This window comes from Pongo abelii, chromosome 16 (genome assembly GCF_028885655.2).
Source record: "Pongo abelii isolate AG06213 chromosome 16, NHGRI_mPonAbe1-v2.0_pri, whole genome shotgun sequence".
In the NCBI taxonomy this organism is placed as follows: Eukaryota; Metazoa; Chordata; class Mammalia; order Primates; family Hominidae; genus Pongo; species Pongo abelii.
This window is the reverse complement of record NC_072001.2, coordinates 88,895,545-88,903,251: the sequence shown is the minus strand read 5'-3', so window position 1 is coordinate 88,903,251 and position 7,707 is coordinate 88,895,545. Positions and strand designations below refer to the sequence as shown.

General features: G+C 45.3%; 1 long non-coding RNA gene across 1 annotated transcript; it reads left to right on the top strand.

Moving 5' to 3' along the window:
• Window positions 1-1,447: 1,447 nt before the first annotated feature.
• On the top strand, window positions 1,448-5,833 carry LOC129050187 (uncharacterized). Its single transcript, XR_008513741.2, has 3 exons — window positions 1,448-1,801; window positions 4,432-4,541; window positions 5,490-5,833. It is a non-coding gene; the product is annotated as an uncharacterized LOC129050187 (long non-coding RNA).
• Window positions 5,834-7,707: the final 1,874 nt, after the last annotated feature.

Here is a 7,707-nt window from a genome sequence, read left to right as displayed (position 1 = left end):
ATCCTCAGGCCCCCCAGCAGCCCTGCGTGATAAGGGGCTCTAGGCAGCCTCCACCCTCGGGTCCAGCCTTCTCCACTTGCCTGGCCCAGCTCTTGCTCCTCCAAGGCCTTCAGCTTGCTGTTCCTTTCCCATTCCATCCTTGCCTCACTACTACTTGAATCTGATCCATGCTTTTATCTCCCTGATCCGGTCTGAATTCCTCTCCGCCAGGACTCCCCCTGGCCCTCCCAGTAATGCATCCACAAGTAACAGCAGCAACCCTTGGCCCCATTCCCCGCAGCCCCTGGTGTTTTCCTGCCTCCTAGAAACTGTTCCCACAAACTGCCATCCTAGCCAGCTCCACCTCCCTGGAGAGAGCCAAACCTTGGGCGTCCCATACATATGATTTTCCACCGGTGGCCATAGGAGGATGCACGTTCACCTACTGTCCTGCTGCTCTGTCGTCTCTGGACAACTTCTATGTCCCAAGCTATCTCTTGTTTTTCAAAGAGTCCCCTCCCAGGTAGCATTCCAGGTCGCCCCTGAACTTCTGTCCTCCATCATGTGTTTATCTCCAGTGTCCCAATCCATCAGGACCTCGTGTGGGCTCTGAATCCGTTAACTGGCTGTGTGACATGGAAACCAACTCATCCTCTCTGAACCGCAGTTTCCTTAAATGTAACTTGGGAGTGCTAATGCCCACATCCTTTTTTTTTTTTTTTTTTTGAGATAGAGTCTCACTGTCACCCAAGCTGGAGTGCAATGGCGCAGTCTCGGCTCACTGCAACTTCTGCCTCCCGGGTTTAAGTGATTCTAGTGTGTGAGCCTCCTGAGTAGCTGGGATTACAGACATGCACCACCACGCCCAGCTAATTTTTGTATTTTTAGTAGAGTCGGTGTTTCACCATGTTGGCCAGGCTGGTCTCAAACTCTTGACCTTAAGTGATCCTCCTGCCTCAGCCTCCCAAAGTGCTGGGATTACGGGCATCGGCCACCACTCCCAGCCATGCCCACATCATTGGCTGCTGTGATGATGTCATGAGATGACAAACAGAAACATCTCCTTCCTCCTTCCTCAGTGGTGGTAACTCTTCAGGGTGGGGTGAGAGGACTAGGACAGGCTCCCCACCATCCCCACAAGTGAATGCCTCTGCCTCAGGCCAGATGCCCCTGACTCAACCCTGCAAGTTGCAGGAAAGCTGAGCCTAGTCTCTCTCTCCAAGAACCTGGTCCCAAAGAGAAATAGTTCCTGCTGCCAGGTTTCCATGGCTTTCCACAGTTGACCTATAAGGTCAACTATCTTGAGTCGATAGTATGAGCTGCCATACTATATGGTGGTTCATTTAGAGCCTGTAGCAGCTGGATGGAGACTGCCCACAAAGAACAGGTCAATTTGGTCCATCTTTGCATTTAGTATTTGCTTAACAGATGATTTTTGTGGATTTAAACCAACCACTCTGATCGGAACCACACCTTTGTTCCCTTTTCCTAGCTGAAAAAAAATGGGATTCTTTGCTATGGCACCTTCATGGAGGCCACCTGAGGGGCTCTGGCCAGGAATCCAGCTGTTGAGTCCTTCAGAGTTGTTACCTGGGAGCCACAACCATGAAGCATGTCTGTCCTTTTACAGGTCTCTTAAAACCACCTTCCAAACAGCCACTTCCAAAGTCATACAGCCATTAGGAGAGCTGACTGCACTGATTTTTACCCTTTGTGCTACTGATGTCAGAGGGACAGTAAGCAGATTAGAAAAGGGGCGGGATGCTACCTTCTGGCACTTCCTGCCAAAATTTGCCTACAGCACATGGATGGCTGTTTAGAGGTAAGCTAAAAAATCTGGTGTAAAGTGCCTGGAGTCATTTGGGATTTTGAAAACATAAGTCGGCCATGTGTCACTGACACTGCTGGTTGCCTACTTAACATGCGTTTCTCACCCACCCTCCTTTCCTCTTTCGATTCAGAACAGCATCTGCCCTCCTGTGCTCAGCTTTGTGTTTCACGAGGGGTTGATCACAGCCCCAGCCCAAGGGCTGAATCCTCATCGGTCCAAACTAATCATGGGTTCCCAAATCCTTTGTTGGTAATTGGTTTAGATAAGGGTATGTGACATTGTGACATAGATTTCTTTTTTTTTTTTGAGACGGAGTCTTGCTCTGTCACCCAGGCTGGAGTACAGTGGCACAATCTTGGCTCACTGCAACCTCTGCCTCCCAGGTTCAAGCAATTCTCCTGCCTCAGCCTCCCGAGTAGCTGAGATTACAGGTGCCCATCATCACGCCTGCCTAATTTTTGTATTTTTAGCAGACATGGGGTTTCACCATATTGGTCAGGCTAGTCTTGAACTCCTGACCTCGTGATCTGCCCGCCTCAGCCTCCCAAAGTGCTGGCATTACAGGCATGAGCCACTACACCCGGCCTAAATTTCTGTCATTATAAGCCACCCAGTTTGTGGTAATTTGTTACAGCAGCCCTAGGAAACAAAAATACCCTCTGTCTCCAGCCTCTACCCTCTTTGTTGTGTTGGCTTCTCTTTTTCTTCTGGCTACGGACCAACCCTGTACTCCCTAAACCACAGAGCTGCCAACAACTTGCATATTTGACACCTGTCAATCAAGCTTCCAGAAAGAAAAACAGTACCCTCTGTTTTCCAAATCCAGTTCTCCATGAAATAATTTTGATTGGCCTAGCTTGACTTCAAGCTAAATTTGCTCCAATCAACTGTGCCCAGTGGCAGACTGGCATTGAACCAAGATGGCAACTCCTAAAGTAGCCATATGGATGGGAACAGAAGATACAGGGAAATTTCTAGAGTAACAAGTGTCTGCTCCAGTTATCTTTAAATAGTTACTCCGTAAATACTCGCTTCCCTGGACCACGTTAATCTTTTATATTTTCAGGTATATCTATCGATAAACAGTGGGGCAAAGATAAAGAAAAAAATCTGGATCTTAAAAAGCCAGATATCTCAGCTGATCAGTGAAAGTCTTTGAAAAGGATGTAATGGACACCAGTACTCTTAGAAATAATAATGGCATAATTTATAAAGTAAATAATTTGATTGTCCCTACTCCAGCTGTCTGCATGGAAAAGTGAGTTGAGGGAATCCAGCCCTGTGCAAAAGGGCTAACAGGAGCAGCCAAATAGGGCCAGGTGCGGCAGCTTATGCCTGTAATCCCAGCACTTTGGGAGGCTGAGGTGGGCAAATTACTAGAGGTCAGGAGTTCTAGACCAGCCTAGCCAACATGGTGAAACCCCATCTCTACTAAAAATACAAAAATTAGCTGGGCATGGTGGTGGGTAATCCCAGCTACTCGGGAGGCTGAGGCAGGAGAATCTCTCGAACCCAGGAGGCGGAGGGTGCAATGAGCCGAAATTGCACCATTGCACTCCAGCCTGGGTGACAGAGTGAGACTCTGTCTCAAAAAAAAAAACAAAACAAAAAACTCATGATAAAAACTGAATAGATACAAATCAATAACCCAAATATACTCGTTTGTCTTAGAGATAGTAAGCTAAATCTGATCAGAAATTACTGAAGCAAGTCGAGAGATGCTGACAGATTAGTACTTCTACACAGGCAGTTCCTGTGGTGTGCTGAGGGATGAGATACTTGCAGCAACTTTGTGGCCGTTCTCTTAGACCACTGAGTAATAAGCTGTGCTGATAACGACTCACAAAACCTTTAGACACAAATTTTGTAATTGCACCATTATTACAAATTTTATTGTCTGACATTCCAGGTTTCTTGTAAATAACTGATGTAAAGTCTCCATCATTAAAGGGGAGGTTTGAGATAGGATCAAAACTATCTTAGTTCTTTTTGAAAACGTCTCTTGCACTCAAATTATTCCCCAGGAATGTTTCTGTACTATCATTTAAAATGTTTAAAAAAAAATCTAGATCACTTCTTTTTTTGAGAAAGAGTCTTGCTCTGTCATCCAGGCTGGAATGCAGTAGCGCAAATGTGACTCACTGCAGCTTTGACCTCCCTGGGCTCAGGTGATCCCCCCACTGCAGCCTCCTGAGTAGCTGGGACTACAAGCACGCACCACCTCGCCCGGCTAATTTTTGTATTTTTTGTAGAGATGGGGTTTTGCCACGTTGCCCGCAGTCTGTCCTGAGCTCAAGGAATCAACCACCTCATCCTCCCAAAGTGCTGGGATTACAGGTGTGAGCCACTGCACCTGGCCATAAGTTCCCTCAGGGTTTTTTCTCAAGTTGCCTACGGTAATCATAAATACAGCCTTTTCAGTGGCAGACTAATTCTATGGTCCATGATGGCTTACTGCAAACATAGATTCCTTCCTGTCAATAACTTTTCATTATACTGTTAAATATAGCCAAGATAATATGGTAAAAATATGTTGACATGATAAATTTTTCCAATAAAATGCATTCTTTGCCTGCAAACAATTCATACTTATTAGTAAATAAATTTCATTCTTTGGGCAGTTTCTCTCTAGGTCACCCTTCAATACCAAGTTTAAGGCACAAGCTGATCTAGCATCACACAGGCAATAAAGAAAAAACTATATCGTATCTTCTCTTCAACAGAGAATGAGGTAAGGCTCCCAGGATCCGCATGTCCTGTAAAGCTGACAAGGAGTGTGTAGTGTGAGGGCACTTAGTGGACAGCATTCATTAGAGCTCTTCAAGGATTCCCCAAGAGAACACAGGAGTTGGGTTGGAAGGGAAGACTCCCACAATTCCTAAAACAGTGCTGTAGTTCAAGGATAGGTTTATTCTTAGAAGAGTCCCTGGAAAGTCAAATGATAGCTTGTTGGAAGGATTTAAGGAACGAATAATCCACATGAAGTGCTTAGCACAACGCCCAATGTGTGATAAGCATTCAATATATGTTAGCTAGTCTTGTGATTCGAAGTGGTGGTAGGATTTCTTAACATCCATGATAACTGTTGGGGCTTCCATCTTGGTATCTGTGCAGCTGCATTCTGTGAGTGACAGTGTTCTTGGGTAGAAGCAGCTGGTACCTAACAGCCATCTGGCATTCAGTGGCCAAGCACAACTCCAGCCCTATAAGGTGGAGCAATTACATCAATAAATAGTGGCTGCATTCACAAAATCCATGGGCCCCATCTGGGAAGCCAAAAACTTGCTTGACAGCCTGTGCTCTTGTTACAGTAGGTAGCTAGCCAGCCATGAGCAGGGCAGAAGAGGACCCCTCCCAACCACCAGGAATGTCGGGCAACCATCAGGTGACGGTAAAGCAGTTGTTACACTGTCTCCCTAAAATAATATTTAGGTCAGTGCAAAAGTAATTGTGGTTTTTGTTATTGGTTTTAATGACAAAGACCGCAATTACTTTTGCACCAACCTAGGAACTGGTCACAGCTGGTGTCTGGAAAAGGCAGTCTCCCAGTAGAGAGAAACACCTGAAACTAGCGACGAGCAGCTTCCCAGTGAGATCTCTAGAGCTGGGTGAGTGGGCTCAAGTATGTACACTAAGGGGCAAAATGACAGGGTTTAACCAGTATATGACCTTCCTCTAGGAACACTGGTAAGGGGAGAATGCCTCAAGTGAGCATGCACACAACTCCAGTTAAATACACTGCGCACGTGACCCCTCCCAAGCGCTGGCAGGCCACTGTGCACCCACACAGCCCATCCCAAGGAAGGATCAAAAGAGAAGAGATGCAGACCCCGGAAGCACACCATTGTATAAAACCCCAAGTCAAAGGTCAAGCAGTGTACTTGCCTCTCTCAAGTCTCTTCCAAGTGTATTTTACTTCCTTTCATTCCTGCTGTAAAGCTGTTTAATAAACTTTCACTCCTGCTCTAAAACTTGTCTCTGTCTCTCACTCTGCCTTATGCCCTTTGGTTGAATTCTTTCTTCTGAGGAGGCAAGAACTGAGCTTGTTGCAAACCCATAACGATTTGCCACTGCTATCACTCTGAGTCCAGGGCCAAGGAATATCCCTTTCCAGTAGGTGATAACACGGCTCAGTAATGGCTACCATTTACAAAAATGCAAAAGAGGCTGGGCACGGTGGCTCACTCCTGTAATCCTAGCGCTTTGGGAGGCCGGGACAGGTGGATCACCTGAGGTTGGGAGTTTGAGATCAGCCTGACCAACATGGAGAAATCCCGTCTCTATCAAAAATACAAAATTATCCTGGCATGGTGGCACATGCCTGTGATCCCAACTGCTCAGGAGGCTGAGGCAGGAGAATCGCTTGAACCCAGGAGGCAGAGGTTGTGGTGAGCCGAGATCACGCCATGGCACTCCAGCCTGGGCAAAAAGAGTGAAACTCTGTCTCAAAAAAAAAAAGCAAAAGAAAATGAGTAGTGCCGGCAAGGCTGTGGCACTTCCTTTATTTTTTAGGATTTTTTGGTAGATTGAACAGATACTATGCCTGCTTGATTTCAAGTGCTATGGATCCTTGAATGCTAGTCATGGTAGCACAAGTGAAAATAGGAAGTTCCACGATATATGTATTTTTTAATTTCTCACTTCTATGTCTGATTTATCTTCATAAAACAGGACATTCTGATTTTGTTCCGGATAGTCTTTGTCTGTTGACCTCATCATTGAAACACAGTGCTACCCCCTTGGACTCCTAGAAGAGAGGTTGTCATCAAAGCATTAGGAAGCTTTAGGAACCCCAGGAATTCTAGAAAGCATCTGAAGGTCAGCGATTGGACATCTGTTGATAAAACTTGGGTGGAGTCAACTATTGCAAATAATTGCCCCCTCCCAGAAAACATTAGAGGGTGCTCACTAGCCCCAGGCATCTGCCATGGGTGCTGCCTTCTCACACAGTGTCTGTACATTTCCCCGATTACGCTAACATCTTTAAGCTCAAAGAATCCCAGCTCCTCCAGGGACTGCAGTGGGAACCTTGAATAGATGACCAACCTCCATCAGCTTGTTTCTTCATCTGCAAAGTGGTAAAATAGCTTTATTCCACAGGGTTGTTTTAAGGTAGAAAAATACAATATTTAATAATTATATATAATATAGATTCTATTGTATAAAAATACAATATGCAATACAAATAATTATATACAATATTATATATGTAATAATATAATTGAGTATTTCTCACAGCACTAGCCAGATAATAAACGCACAATAAGTATATGGAAGAGATAGAGAAGACAACTACCAGTGCAATTCTTTTTTTTTTTTTTTTTTTGAGACAGAGTCTCGCTCTGTCACCCAGGCTAGAGTGCAGTGGCGCAATCTCGGCTCACTGCAACTTCTACCTCCCAGGTTCAAGTGATTCTCCTGCCTCAGCCTCCTGAGTTGCTGGGGTGACAGGCACACGCCATCACTCCCGGCTAATTTTTGTATTTTTAATAGAGACGGGGTTTTGCCATGTTGGCCAGGCTGGTCTCAAACTCCTGACCTCAAGTGATCCACCTGCCTCAACCTCCCAAAGTGCTGGGATTACAGGTGTGAGCCACCATGCCCGGCCTACCAATGCAATTCTTACAAACTGCTGAGTATGTTTTACTGACCTAAGGACACTTTGTTAGGATGGATCGAGGATTTATAATTTGAGGTTTATGGTGCCTTAGAGAAACTTACTTAAATGTTATGCAAAATGATATATTTATGGGCATTTCTCTAGGGAGAAGGCACAGAGTTTTCACCAGATTCTTAGATTCTCTGCTCTGGATAAGGTTAGGAACCACCGTGGTTTCTATTTCTTAAGCCCACACCTCACTCCCATTAGGATGGCTCCTATCCAAAAAACAAAAAAA